At 47.4% G+C, this 13,410-nt stretch overlaps 1 protein-coding gene across 1 annotated transcript in view; it reads right to left on the bottom strand.

The window, feature by feature from the left end:
• Positions 1–8,608, bottom strand: part of MTUS2 (microtubule associated scaffold protein 2) — a 101,044-nt gene extending 92,436 nt beyond the window's left edge. Inside the window, exon 1 of the mRNA XM_038762073.1 lies at positions 8,544–8,608. The gene's annotated coding sequence lies outside the window, so the exon portion shown is untranslated. The remainder of the gene's footprint in view (positions 1–8,543) is intronic.
• Positions 8,609–13,410: the final 4,802 nt, after the last annotated feature.

Below are 13,410 nucleotides of genomic sequence, written 5' to 3'. Positions count from 1 at the left end.
GGAGCTTACAGCAGACTTATTTTCATCATTTGCTTCACGGCTTACAGTGCTTTCTCGGAGTCAGAACTGGAGGGGGGGAAAGGAGCGTGGGAAGTACCCTTCTGGGAAACTGAGTCCCTATGTTTCCTTTCCCCTGGCTCTTGGGGATGATACTACGAGCAAGGAAATGCGGCCTCCAGTGCTTTTCCTTTTCTTCTGCTTCTTACCCCCACTGCTCTCTGAGCCTCAACAACATCCTCCCACCACTGTTCCTCAATCCTCTCTCATAATGCTCACGTGAGCTGTGCCAAAGAGTCACATCCAGCACCAGGTCATGAGGTCTGAGTGTAATGTTGGGGTTTCGGAGGCCCCTCAGAGCCCTGTGTGCACAGCAGTTTAAACCCACCGCTCCCTGGCCTGATTTTCATCCGCTAACAGTTGAATGTTTAAGGGTAGAGCACATTTTTTTTAAAAAAAGGAAAAGGAGCAAAAACCGGCAGCTTATTAAACACGCTCCTAATTGGGAGTAAAGATGCGGGGGTAGAATGGATCAGAGGGGCTTGTAGAGCACCAGGGAGATCTCTAGAAAAGAGCTCAACAGCAGCAAAGGAGTTCTCATTCAATCCTCTCCCAAATGCTCCTCCCTCCTCCCCCACAGTCAACATCACTGCTACTCTCAGATCTGGCATTAGTAGATCACTGCTGGACTGAGTGTGATTTGAAATTCTCTTGTTTCCCTAATCTGGCTTTAACAATCTAGTTATACATCAGTTATGTAATGGAAAAACCTGCCAGTGTCACAGGAAAACACACACACCACCATCTTAGCTCTTAAGTAATCCTAAAGAGTGAATAATTAGGCCATCAAACATCTACTACCGGGGGACTGGGAAACTCGCTGGAAAATATACAAGGGAAAAGTCGACAAAGGCAGAAAAGAGCTCGGGTCTGGGAGTTGGATCACCTGGGTTCTAATCCTGGCTCTGCCATTCGCCTGCTGTGTGAATCTGGGAAAGTCGCTTAATTTTCCTGTGCCTCAGTTCCCTAACTACTAAATACTGGATCAATTTCCCTTCCTCTTAGAACTGTGAGCCCCATGGGGTAGACGTGTGACCTGATTATCTTAAATAGGACCCTGCACTTAGTATAGTGTTTGGCACTCATTCACTCCTTCAATCGTATTTACTGAGTGCTTACTGTGTGCCACAGTAGGCCTAATCGGTACCACAATTATCATTGCTTGTGAATCCCCCTGCAGAATAAAGAGTCTCTTTTGGTGCTAACACAAGGAAACACTTCCTCTCAATGAAGCAAACATGTTAATAGGTTCCAGAAGGGCCAAAATCAACTCACAGGTGAAACGTCCATAATGGGTTAATGGAGTCAATCAATTGTATCTACTGAGTGCTTACTATGCGCACAGCACTGTTTTACTTAGTACAACAGAATTAACAGACATCTTCCCTGCCCATACCAGTCTAGAGGGGGAGACAGACATTAATATGAAGAAATAATTTATTTATTACTCAGAAAGTAATAAATAACTGGAGAGTTCACCTCCTCCAGGAGGCCTTCCCAGACTGAGCCCCCTTTTCCTCTCCTCCTCCCCATCCCCCCGCCCTACCTCCTTCCCCTCCCCACAGCACTTGTATTTGTACAGATTTATTACTCTATTTTATTTGTACATACTTATTCTATTTATTTTGTTAATGATGTGCATATGGCTATTATTCTATTTGTTCTGTCGATTTTGACACAAGTCCACATGTTTTGTTTTGTTGTCTGTCTCCCTCTTCTCGACTGTGAGCCCATTGTTAGGTAGGGACCGTCTCTAGATGTTGCCGACTTGAACTTCTCAAGCGCTTAGTACAGTCCTCTGCACACGATTGATTGATTGAATGAATATATTTGTACAGATTTATTCCTCTATTTATTTTACTTGTACATATTTATTCTATTTATTTTGTTAAGGATGTGCCTATGGCTATAATCTATTTGTTCTATTTTGACACCCGTCCACACATTTTGTTTTGTTGTCTGTCTCCCTCTTCTAGACTGTGAGCCCATTGTTAGGTAGGGACGGTCTCTCTATGTTGCCGACTTGTACTTCCCAAGCGCTTAGTACAGTGCTCTGCACACAGTAAGCGCTCAATAAATATGATTGAATGAATGAACGAAAAGTAATTTATAAGTAATTTAAAGATATGTACATTAAGTGCTGTGGGGTTGGGGAGAATATCAAGTGTCCAAAGATCACTGATCCAAGTGCCGAGACAACGCAGAAGGGAGAGGGAACTGGGGAAAAGAGAGTTTAATCAGGGAAGGCCTCAAAGAGGAGATGAGCCTGGAAGGAAAGTTGGGAATATCAAGTGTCCAAAGATCACCGATCCAAGTGCCGAGACAACGCAGAAGGGAGAGGGAACCGGGGAAAAGAGAGTTTAATCAGGGAAGGCCTCAAAGAGGAGATGAGCCTGGAACGAAAGTTGGGAATATCAAGTGTCCAAAGATCACAGATCCAATTGCCGAGACAACACAGAAGGGAGAGGGAACTGGGGAAAAGAGAGTTTAATCAGGGAAGGCCTCAAAGAGGAGATGAGCCTGGAAGGAAAGTTGGGAATATCAAGTGTCCAAAGATCACAGATCCAAGTGCCAAGACAACGCAGAAGGGAGAGGGAACTGGGGAAAAGAGAGTTTAATCAGGGAAGGCCTCAAAGAGGAGATGAGCCTGGAAGGAAAGTTGGGATTCAAGAGAGGAAAGTGTCAGTGTGTCAGGCCCCTCCTAACCTTTAGGAAGGATTTCAAGAAAGACACCTACCCCACATTCTTCCAAGCATCCTTTCACCACAGACTGAATCCAAAGTACTAGCTTGGCTAGTCTGCAGCCCTGACCCCAAAAATGGCTGTGTCTAACATGGGCTGGGAGATGTTGATGAGCAGCCTCCCTCTTAGCCAGGGTTCAAGAACACCAGAAGCTCACCTAAGATTATCTGCCCTAAAATGACTCCCAGATGCTCTAAATATGCTTTGGTCTGGGAAGGAAGAACGACGAGGCGATCGTGTGAGTTTGTTATTTTTACGGACACGAAAGGAGACACTGCCACACCATACCTAACTTTTCCTAGGAGCGTTTCCCGATGAAATTAACTCTCTCTCAAGTGGACACGTCTAACTAGGTCAGCCAGACGGAAGTGTGGGTCTCTGATTCAGGAAGAGTTTTGGAGTTAAAAATCGGAAAACGCCACTCCCCCATCCCAAAAGGGGAAAATATGAAGGTGCTACCGTCTTCAATCATTCTCTCACTGACAGCCTCCTGCTACCTCCCTCTCCCCCAAACTCTGACTTTGTCCTTGGTGGAAATTCTTTGCTTACTTGGGACCCCCAATTTCTCAGCCTTGCCCTTCTCCCCTTTTAAAATATTATTCTTGCTGAGGTCCACATGGCCACCACAGGGTATTTGTGATTTAAGGAGGCCCTAAAGTGGATCTCATCTACTATTGTGCTGTTGTGGGAAAAGCCCCCCTTTTCCTCTGCTCCCTCCCTCTGCTCTACTCCCCTCCCCACCCCACAGCAATTGTGTATATATAATAATAATAATAATAATGTTGGTATTTGTTAAGCGCTTACTATGTGCCAAGCACTGTTCTAAGCATTGGGGGGGATACAAGGTAATAAAGGTTGTCCCACGTGGGGCTCACAGTCTTAATCCCCGTTTGACAGATGAGGGAACTGAGGCACGGAGAAGTTAAGTGACTTGCCCAAAGTCACACAGCTGACAAGTGGCAGAGCCGGGACTAGAACCCATGACCTCTGACTCCCAAGCCCGGGCTCTTTCGCCTAAGCCACGTATATATGTGAGAAGCAGCGTGGCTCAGTGGTAAGAGCACAAGCTTTGGAGTCAGAGGTCATGGGTTCAAATCCCGGCTCCACCAATTGTCAGCTGTGTGACTTTGGGAAAGTCACTTGACTTCTCTGTGCCTCAGTTAACTCATATGTAAAATGGGGATTAAGACTGTGAGCCCCCCCCGCCCCGTGGGACAACTTGATCACCTTGTAACCTCCCCAGAGTTTAGAACAGTGCTTTGCACATAGTAAGCACTTAATAAATGCCATTATTATTACTATTATTTGGAGTCAGAGGTCATGGGTTCAAATCCCGGCTCTATAATAATAATAATAATAATGGCATTTATTAAGCGCTTACTATGTGCAAAGCACTGTTCTAAGCGCTGGGGAGGATGCAGGGTGATCAGGTTGTCCCGCGGGGGGCTCACAGTGTTAATCGTCTCTATATGTTGCCAAGTTGTACTTCCCAAGAGCTTAGTCCAGTGCTCTGCACACAGTAAGCGCTCAATAAATATGATTGAATGAATGAATAAATGTTGGGTAGGGACCAGGAGGCCTTCCCAGACTGAGCCCCCTCCTTCCTCTCCCCCTCCTCCCCCTCTCCATCCCCCCCACCTTACCTCCTTCCCCTCCCCACATCACCTGTATATGTATGTATGTATTTATTACTCTATTTTATTTGTACATATTTATTCTACTTATTTTATTTTGTTAATATGTTTTGTCTGTCTCCCCCTTCTAGACTGTGAGCCCGCTGTCTGGTAGGGACCGTCTGTACATGTTGCCAACTTGGACTTCCCAAGCGCTTAGTACAGTGCTCTGCACACAGTAAGCACTCAATAAATATGATTGAATGAATGAATGAATCCCCATTTTACAGATGAGGTCACTGAGGCTCAGAGAAGTGAAGTTTCTAGACTGTGAGCCCACTGTTGGGTAGGGACCGTCTCTAGATGTTGCCAACTTGGACTTCCCAAGCGCGTAGTACAGTGCTCTGCACACAGTAAGCGCTCAGTAAATACGATTGAATGAATGAAGTGCCACACTGCTTCTCGGTATTCACCCCAGCGCTTAGTACAGTGCCTGGCACATAATAAGTGCTGAACAAATGCCATAATTATTATTATTATCTGCTATGAGTAAGGCAGGGAGGTCCACCCCCGTAAGCAGGGCGTGTTTCCCCACCAGAGACCTTACCCTGCTGTTCAAACTTCTTTCCTCTGGTTCTTTTCTCCTCGGAGCCCCAGGGGAGGTGGCAGAGCCATTTCTTTGCCTTGAATTAATAAGCCCTTTCTAAATCTAACCAGGGAACAGGCACTGAAAATTGCAGTTGCATAACAGGGGCGGGCGGGCTTTCGGTTGGCATTTTCTTGGGCAAGTTTCACTCGGGAGCATTTCTTCCCCCCAGTTGGTGCTTAAAATAAAAGGCTGGAAACATCATTTAGACTGTGAGCCCACTGTCTCTATATATACTGCCAACTTGTACTTCCCAAGCCCTTGGTACAGTGCTCTGCACACAGTAAGCGCTCAATAAATACGACTGATTGATTGATTGATTATTTGGGCAGGGTGGCTGAGCACGGGTTTTGGAGTCCGAGCACGTGGGGTCTAATCCCGCCTCCGCCACTTGCCAGCTGTGCGCCCTTGGGCAAGTCGCTTCCCTTCTCCGTGCCTCATTTGCATCACCTGTGAAATGGGGACTAAGACTGGCAGCCCCACGTGGGACAACCTGATTACCTTGGATGATGATGGCATTTGTTAGGCGCTTACTAGGTGCAAAGCACTGTTCTAAGCGCCGGGGACCAGCTTGTGGGCCCCACGTGGGGCAGTCTTCATCCCCATCTTCCAGATGAAGGGACTGAGGCACGGAGAGGCTGGGACTTGCCCAAAGCCATACAGCTGACAATTGACGGAGCTGGGATTTGAACCCATGGCCTGTCTCCTTGTATTTTAGAACAGTGTTTGACACATAGCAAGTGCTTAACAGATACCATCATTATTATTACTCCAGCGCTTAGAACAGTGCTTTGCACATAGTAAGTGCTTAACAAATACCATCATTATTATTACTCCAGGGCTTAGAACAGTGCTTTGCACATAGTAAGCGCTTAACAAATACCATCATTATTATTACTCCAGCGCTTAGAACAGTGCTTTGCACATAGTAAGCGCTTAACAAATACCATCATTATTATTACTCCAGCGCTTAGAACAGTGCTTTGCACATAGTAAGCGCTTAACAAATACCATCATTATTAGTACTCCAGGGCTTAGAACAGTGCTTTGCACATAGTAAGCGCTTAACAAATACCATCATTATTATTACTCCAGCGCTTAGAACAGTGCTTTGCACATAGTAAGTGCTTAACAAATACCATCATTATTATTACTCCAGGGTTTAGAACAGTGCTTTGCACATAGTAAGCGCTTAACAAATACCATCATTATTATTACTCCAGCGCTTAGAACAGTGCTTTGCACATAGTAAGCGCTTAACAAATACCATCATTATTATTACTCCAGGGCTTAGAACAGTGCTTTGCACATAGTAAGCGCTTAACAAATGCCACCATTATTATTACTCATTCATTCATTCAATCGTATTTATTGAGCGCTTCCTGTGTGCAGAGCACTATAATAATGATGGCATTTATTAAGCGCTTACTATGTGCAAAGCACTGTTCTAAGCGCTGGGGAGGTTACAAGGTGATCAGGTTGTCCTAAGCGCTTGGGAAGCACAAGTTGGCAACATCTAGAGACGGTCCCGACCCAACAGCGGGCTCACAGTCTAGAAGGGGGAGACAGACAACAAAACATATTCACAAATAAAATAGATAGAATAAATATGGACAAGTAAAATAAATAAATATCGAGCGCTGACTGTGTGCAGAGCACTGTACTAAGCGCTTGGGAAGTCCAAGTGGGCAACATCTAGAGACGGTCCCTACCCAACAGCGGGCTCACAGCCTAGAAGGGGGAGACAGAATAAATATGGACAAGTAAAATAGATTACTAAATATGTACAAACATACATACACACAGTAATAATATAATAATAATGGTATTTATTAATTGCTTACTATGTGCAAAGCACTGTTCTAAGCGCTTGGGAAGCACAACTTGGCAACATCTAGAGACGATCCCTACCCAACAATGGGCTCACAGTCTAGAAGGGGGGAGACAGAAAACAAAACATATTAACAAAATAAAATAGAATATGGACAAGTAAAATAGAGTAATAAATATGTACAAACACATATACACACACACAGTAATAATAATAATAATATAATAATGGTGTTTATTAAGCGCTTACTATGTGCGAAGTACAGGTTGGCAACATCTAGAGACGGTCCCTACCCAGCAGCGGGCTCACAGTCTAGAAGGGGGGGGGGGGGGCAGACAACAAAACGTATTAACAAAATAGAATATGGACAAGTAAATTAGAGTAATAAACATGTACAAACATATATACACGCACGGTAATAATAATATAATAATAATGGTATTTATTAAGGGCTTACTATGTGCAAAGCACTGTTCTAAGCGCTTGGGAAGCACAAGTTGGCAACATCTAAGGACGTTCCCTACCCAACAGCGGGCTCACAGTCTAGAAGGGGGAGACAGACAACAAACATATTATCAAAATAAAATAGAATAAACATGGACAAGTAAAATAGAGTACTAAATATGCACAAACATATATACACACAAGGTGATAACAATATAATAATAATGGTATTTATTAAGTGCTTACTATGTGCGAAGCACAGGTTGGCAACATCTAGAGACGGTCCCTACCCAACAGCGGGCTCACAGTCTAGAAGGGGGGGGGGGGGGGACAGACAACAAAACGCATTAACAAAATAAAACAGAATATGGACAAGTAAATTAGAGTAATACATATGTACAAACACATATACACACACGGTAATAATAATGGTATTTATTAAGGGCTTACTATGTGCAAGGCACTGTTCTAAGCGCTGGGGAGGTTACAAGGTGATCAGGTTGTCACAGTCTTCACCCCCATTTTCCAGATGAGGGAACTGAGGCCCAGAGGAGTCAAGTGACTTGCCCACAGTCACCCAGCTGACAGTTGGCAGAGCCGGGATTTGACCCCCCTGACTCCAAAGCCCGTGCTTTTTCCACTGGGCCAGGCTGCTTCTCTAATAGGCTTCTCTACTCCCCCTCTCCATCCCCCCCACCTTACCTCCTTCCCTTCCCCACAGCACCTGTATAGCTGGATATATGTTTGTACATATTTATTACTCTATTTATTTATTTTACTTGTACCTATCTATTCTACTGATTTTATTTTGCTAGTATATTTGGTTGTGTTCTCCGTCTCCCCCTTTTAGACTGTGAGCCCACTGGTGGGTAGGGACTGTCTCTCTACGTTGCCAACTTGGACTTCCCAAGCGCTTAGTCCAGTGCTCTGCACCCAGTAAGCGCTCAATAAATACGATTGATGATGATGCTAGGCGCTCCATAAATAGGACTGAATGGCTGAATGGCTCTGCGGCCAGCTTGGGGTTCGGCCGCCCCCTCCCCAGAAGCTGGTGCTTTCCTTGCCCCCGTGCCCGGCGGTGCCCCCTCCCCCCCAAAATGCCCCCCAAATAGGATTTGGGGGGTGGGGAGGGGGGCAAGAGGGGTGGCAGAAGGGGGGAGGGGGGTGTCACCCTGCAGGTGCCCCCCCCCGGGATGGGGTGGGTACCCACCTGGGCAGAGGGGCCGGCGGCCTGGGCAGCTCCTCTCCTCGGCTGCGGCGCCTCCCGCTCCCGATGACCGGTCCTGCCGGAGGGGGCGCGCAGCGCGCTCCCGAGGCCCAGCTGGCGGGCGGGGGCGCGCGCGGGAGCGCGGGGGCGCGCCTCCGGACACCAGCGCCCCCTGCCGTCCGAGACCCGCAGGAGGCGCCCCCTGCCCGCCCCCTGTCACTCATTCATTCATATTTATGGAGCGCTTACCGGGTGCGGAGCACTGCGCTAAGCGCTTGGAAAGCACCCTTCGTTCATTCATTCATTCAGTCGTATTTATTGAGCGCTTACCGGGTGCAGAACACTGGACTAAGCGCCTGGAAAGGACCTTTTATTCATTCATTCATATTTATTGAGCGCTTACCGGGTGCGGAGCACTGCGCTAAGCGCTTGGAAAGCACCCTTCGTTCATTAATTCATTCAGTCGTATTTATTGAGCGCCTACCGGGTGCGGAACACTGGACTAAGCGCCTGGAAAGGACCCTTTATTCATTCATTCATATTTATTGAGCGCTTACCGGGTGGAGAACACTGCACTAAGCGCTTGGAAAGCACCCTTCATTCATTCATTCATTCAGTCGTATTTATTGAGCGCCTACCGGGTGCGGAACACTGGACTAAGTACTTGGAAAGGACCCTTCATTCATTCAGTCGTATTTATTGAGCACTTACCGGGTGCTGAGCACTGCGCTAAGCGCTTGGAAAGCACCCTTCATTCATTCATTCATTCAGTCGTATTTATTGAGCGCCTACCGGGTGCGGAACACTGGACTAAGCGCCTGGAAAGGACCCTTTATTCATTCATTCATATTTATTGAGCGCTTACCGGGTGGAGAACACTGCACTAAGCGCTTGGAAAGCACCCTTCATTCATTCATTCATTCAGTCGTATTTATTGAGCGCCTACCGGGTGCGGAACACTGGACTAAGCGCTTGGAAAGGACCCTTTATTCATTCATTCATATTTATTGAGCGCTTACCGGGTGCAGAACACTGCGCTAAACGCTTGGAAAGCACCCTTCATTCATTCATTCATTGTCGTATTTATTGAGCGCCTACCGGGTGCGGAACACTGGACTAAGCACTTGGAAAGGACCCTTCATTCATTCAGTCGTATTTATTGAGCGCTTACCGGGTGCTGAGCACTGCACTAAGCGCTTGGAAAGCACCCTTCATTCATTCATTCATTCAGTCGTATTTATTGAGCGCTTACCGGATGCAGAACACTGGACTAAGCGCCTGGAAAGGACCCTTCATTCATTCATTCAGTCGTATTTATTGAGCGCTTACCGGGTGCGGAACACTGGACTAAGCGCCTGGAAAGGACCCTTTATTCATTCATTCATATTTATTGAGCGCTTACCGGGTGCAGAACACTGCACTAAGCGCTTGGAAAGCACCCTTCATTCATTCATTCATTCAGTCGTATTTATTGAGCGCTTACCGGGTGCAGAACACTGGACTAAGCGCTTGGAAAGGACCCTTCATTCATTCATTCAGTCGTATTTATTGAGCGCTTACCGGGTGCAGAAGACTGGACTAAACGCTTGGAAAGGACCCTTCATTCATTCATTGTCGTATTTATTGAGCGCTTACCGGGTGCTGAGCACTGCACTAAGCGCTTGGAAAGTACCCTTCATTCATTCATTCATTCATTCAGTCGTGTTTATTGAGCGCTTACCGGGTGCAGAACACTGGACTAAGCGCTTGGAAAGTATCATTTATTCATTCAATCGTATTTATTGAGCGCTCACCGGGTGCGGAGCACTGCATTAAGCGCTTGGAAAGGACCCTTCGTTCATTCATTGTCGTATTTATTGAGCGCCTACCGGGTGCAGAGCACTGCACTAAGCGCTTCATTCATTCAGTCGTATTTACTGAGCGCTTCCCGGGCTCCGGACACCAGCGCCCCCTGCCGTCCGAGGCCCGCAGGAGGCGCCCCCTGGCGGACGCGCGCGCGCGCGCGCGCGCTCCCTGCCCGCCCCCTTTCACTCATTCATTCATATTTATTGAGCGCTTACCGGGTGCCGAGCACTGCGCTAAGCGCTTGGAAAGCACCCTTCATTCATTCATTCATTCAGTCATATTTATTGAGCGCCTACCGGGTGCAGAGCACTGGACTAAGCGCCTGGAAAGGACCCTTTATTCATTCATTCATATTTATTGAGCGCTCACCGGGTGGAGAACACTGCACTAGGCGCTTGGAAAGCACCCTTCATTCATTCATTCATTCAGTTGTATTTATTGAGCGCCTACCGGGTGCGGAACACTGGACTAAGCGCTTGGAAAGGACGCTTTATTCGTTCATTCATATTTATTGAGCGCTTACCGGGTGCCGAGCACTGGACTAAGCGCTTGGAAAGGACCCTTCATTCATTCATTCAGTCGTATTTATTGAGCGCTTACCGGGTGCAGAACACTGGACTAAGCGCTTGGAAAGTCCCCGTCATTCATTCATTCATTCAGTCGTATTTATTGAGCGCTTACCGGGTGCTGAGCACTGCACTAAGCGCTTGGAAAGTACCCTTCATTCATTCATTCATTCGTTCAGTCGTGTTTATTGAGCGCTTACCGGGTGCAGAACACTGGACTAAGCGCTTGGAAAGTATCATTTATTCATTCAATCGTATTTATTGAGCGCTCACCGGGTGCGGAGCACTGCATTAAGCGCTTGGAAAGGACCCTTCGTTCATTCATTGTCGTATTTATTGAGCGCCTACCGGGTGCAGAGCACTGCACTAAGCGCTTCATTCATTCAGTCGTATTTACTGAGCGCTTCCCGGGCTCCGGACACCAGCGCCCCCTGCCGTCCGAGGCCCGCAGGAGGCGCCCCCTGGCGGACGCGCGCGCGCGCGCGCGCTCCCTGCCCGCCCCCTTTCACTCATTCATTCATATTTATGGAGCGCTTACCGGGTGCGGAGCACTGCGCTAAGCGCTTGGAAAGCACCCTTCATTCATTCATTCATTCAGTCGTATTTATTGAGCGCCTACCGGGTGCGGAACACTGGACTAAGCGCTTGGAAAGGACCCTTTATTCATTCATTCATATTTATTGAGCGCTTACCGGGTGCGGAACACTGCGCTAAGCGCTTGGAAAGCACCCTTCATTCATTCATTCATTCAGTCGTATTTATTGAGCGCCTACCGGGTGCGGAACACTGGACTAAGCGCCTGGAAAGGACCCTTTATTCATTCATTCATATTTATTGAGCGCTTACCGGGTGGAGAACACTGCACTAAGCGCTTGGAAAGCACCCTTCATTCATTCATTCATTCAGTCGTATTTATTGAGCGCCTACCGGGTGCGGAACACTGGACAAAGCGCCTGGAAAGGACCCTTCATTCATTCATTCAGTCGTATTTATTGAGCGCCTACCGGGTGCGGAACACTGGACTAAGCGCCTGGAAAGGACCCTTTATTCATTCATTCATATTTATTGAGCGCTTACCGGGTGCAGAACACTGCACTAAGCGCTTGGAAAGCACCCTTCATTCATTCATTCATTCAGTCGTATTTATTGAGCGCTTACCAGGTGCAGAACACTGGACTAAGCGCTTGGAAAGGACCCTTCATTCATTCATTCAGTCGTATTTATTGAGCGCTTACCGGGTGCAGAAGACTGGACTAAACGCTTGGAAAGGACCCTTCATTCCTTCATTGTCGTATTTATTGAGCGCTTACCGGGTGCTGAGCACTGCACTAAGCGCTTGGAAAGTACCCTTCATTCATTCATTCATTCGTTCAGTCGTGTTTATTGAGCGCTTACCGGGTGCAGAACACTGGACTAAGCGCTTGGAAAGTATCATTTATTCATTCAATCGTATTTATTGAGCGCTCACCGGGTGCGGAGCACTGCATTAAGCGCTTGGAAAGGACCCTTCGTTCATTCATTGTCGTATTTATTGAGCGCCTACCGGGTGCAGAGCACTGCACTAAGCGCTTCATTCATTCAGTCGTATTTACTGAGCGCTTCCCGGGCTCCGGACACCAGCGCCCCCTGCCGTCCGAGGCCCGCAGGAGGCGCCCCCTGGCGGACGCGCGCGCAAGCGCGCTCCCTGCCCGCCCCCTGTCACTCATTCATTCATATTTATGGAGCGCTTACCGGGTGCGGAGCACTGCGCTAAGCGCTTGGAAAGCACCCTTCGTTCATTCATTCATTCAGTCGTATTTATTGAGCGCCTACCGGGTGCAGAACACTGGACTAAGCGCCTGGAAAGGACCCTTTATTCATTCATTCATATTTATTGAGCGCTTACCGGGTGCAGAACACTGCGCTAAGCGCTTGGAAAGCACCCTTCATTCATTCATTCATTCAGTCGTATTTATTGAGCGCTTACCGGGTGCGGAACACTGGACTAAGCGCCTGGAAAGGACCCTTTATTCATTCATTCATATTTATTGAGCGCTTACCGGGTGGAGAACACTGCGCTAAGCGCTTGGAAAGCACCCTTCATTCATTCATTCATTCAGTCGTATTTATTGAGCGCCTACCGGGTGCGGAACACTGGACTAAGCGCTTGGAAAGGACCGTTTATTCGTTCATTCATATTTATTGAGCGCTTACCGGGTGCCGAGCCCTGGACTAAGCGCTTGGAAAGCACCCTTCATTCATTCATTCATTCAGTCATATTTATTGAGCGCTTACCGGGTGCAGAACACTGGACTAAGCGCCTGGAAAGGACCCTTTATTCATTCATTCATATTTATTGAGCGCTTACCGGGTGCAGAACACTGCGCTAAGCGCTTGGAAAGCACCCTTCATTCATTCATTCAGTCAGTCGTATTTATTGAGCGCCTACCGGGTGCGGAACACTGGGCTAAGCGCCTGGA

The sequence above is a fragment of the Tachyglossus aculeatus genome, chromosome 20 (genome assembly GCF_015852505.1).
Source record: "Tachyglossus aculeatus isolate mTacAcu1 chromosome 20, mTacAcu1.pri, whole genome shotgun sequence".
Lineage (NCBI taxonomy): Eukaryota > Metazoa > Chordata > Mammalia > Monotremata > Tachyglossidae > Tachyglossus > Tachyglossus aculeatus.
The sequence above is the reverse complement of the archived record's forward strand: the minus strand, read 5'-3'. Positions and strand labels throughout refer to the sequence as shown.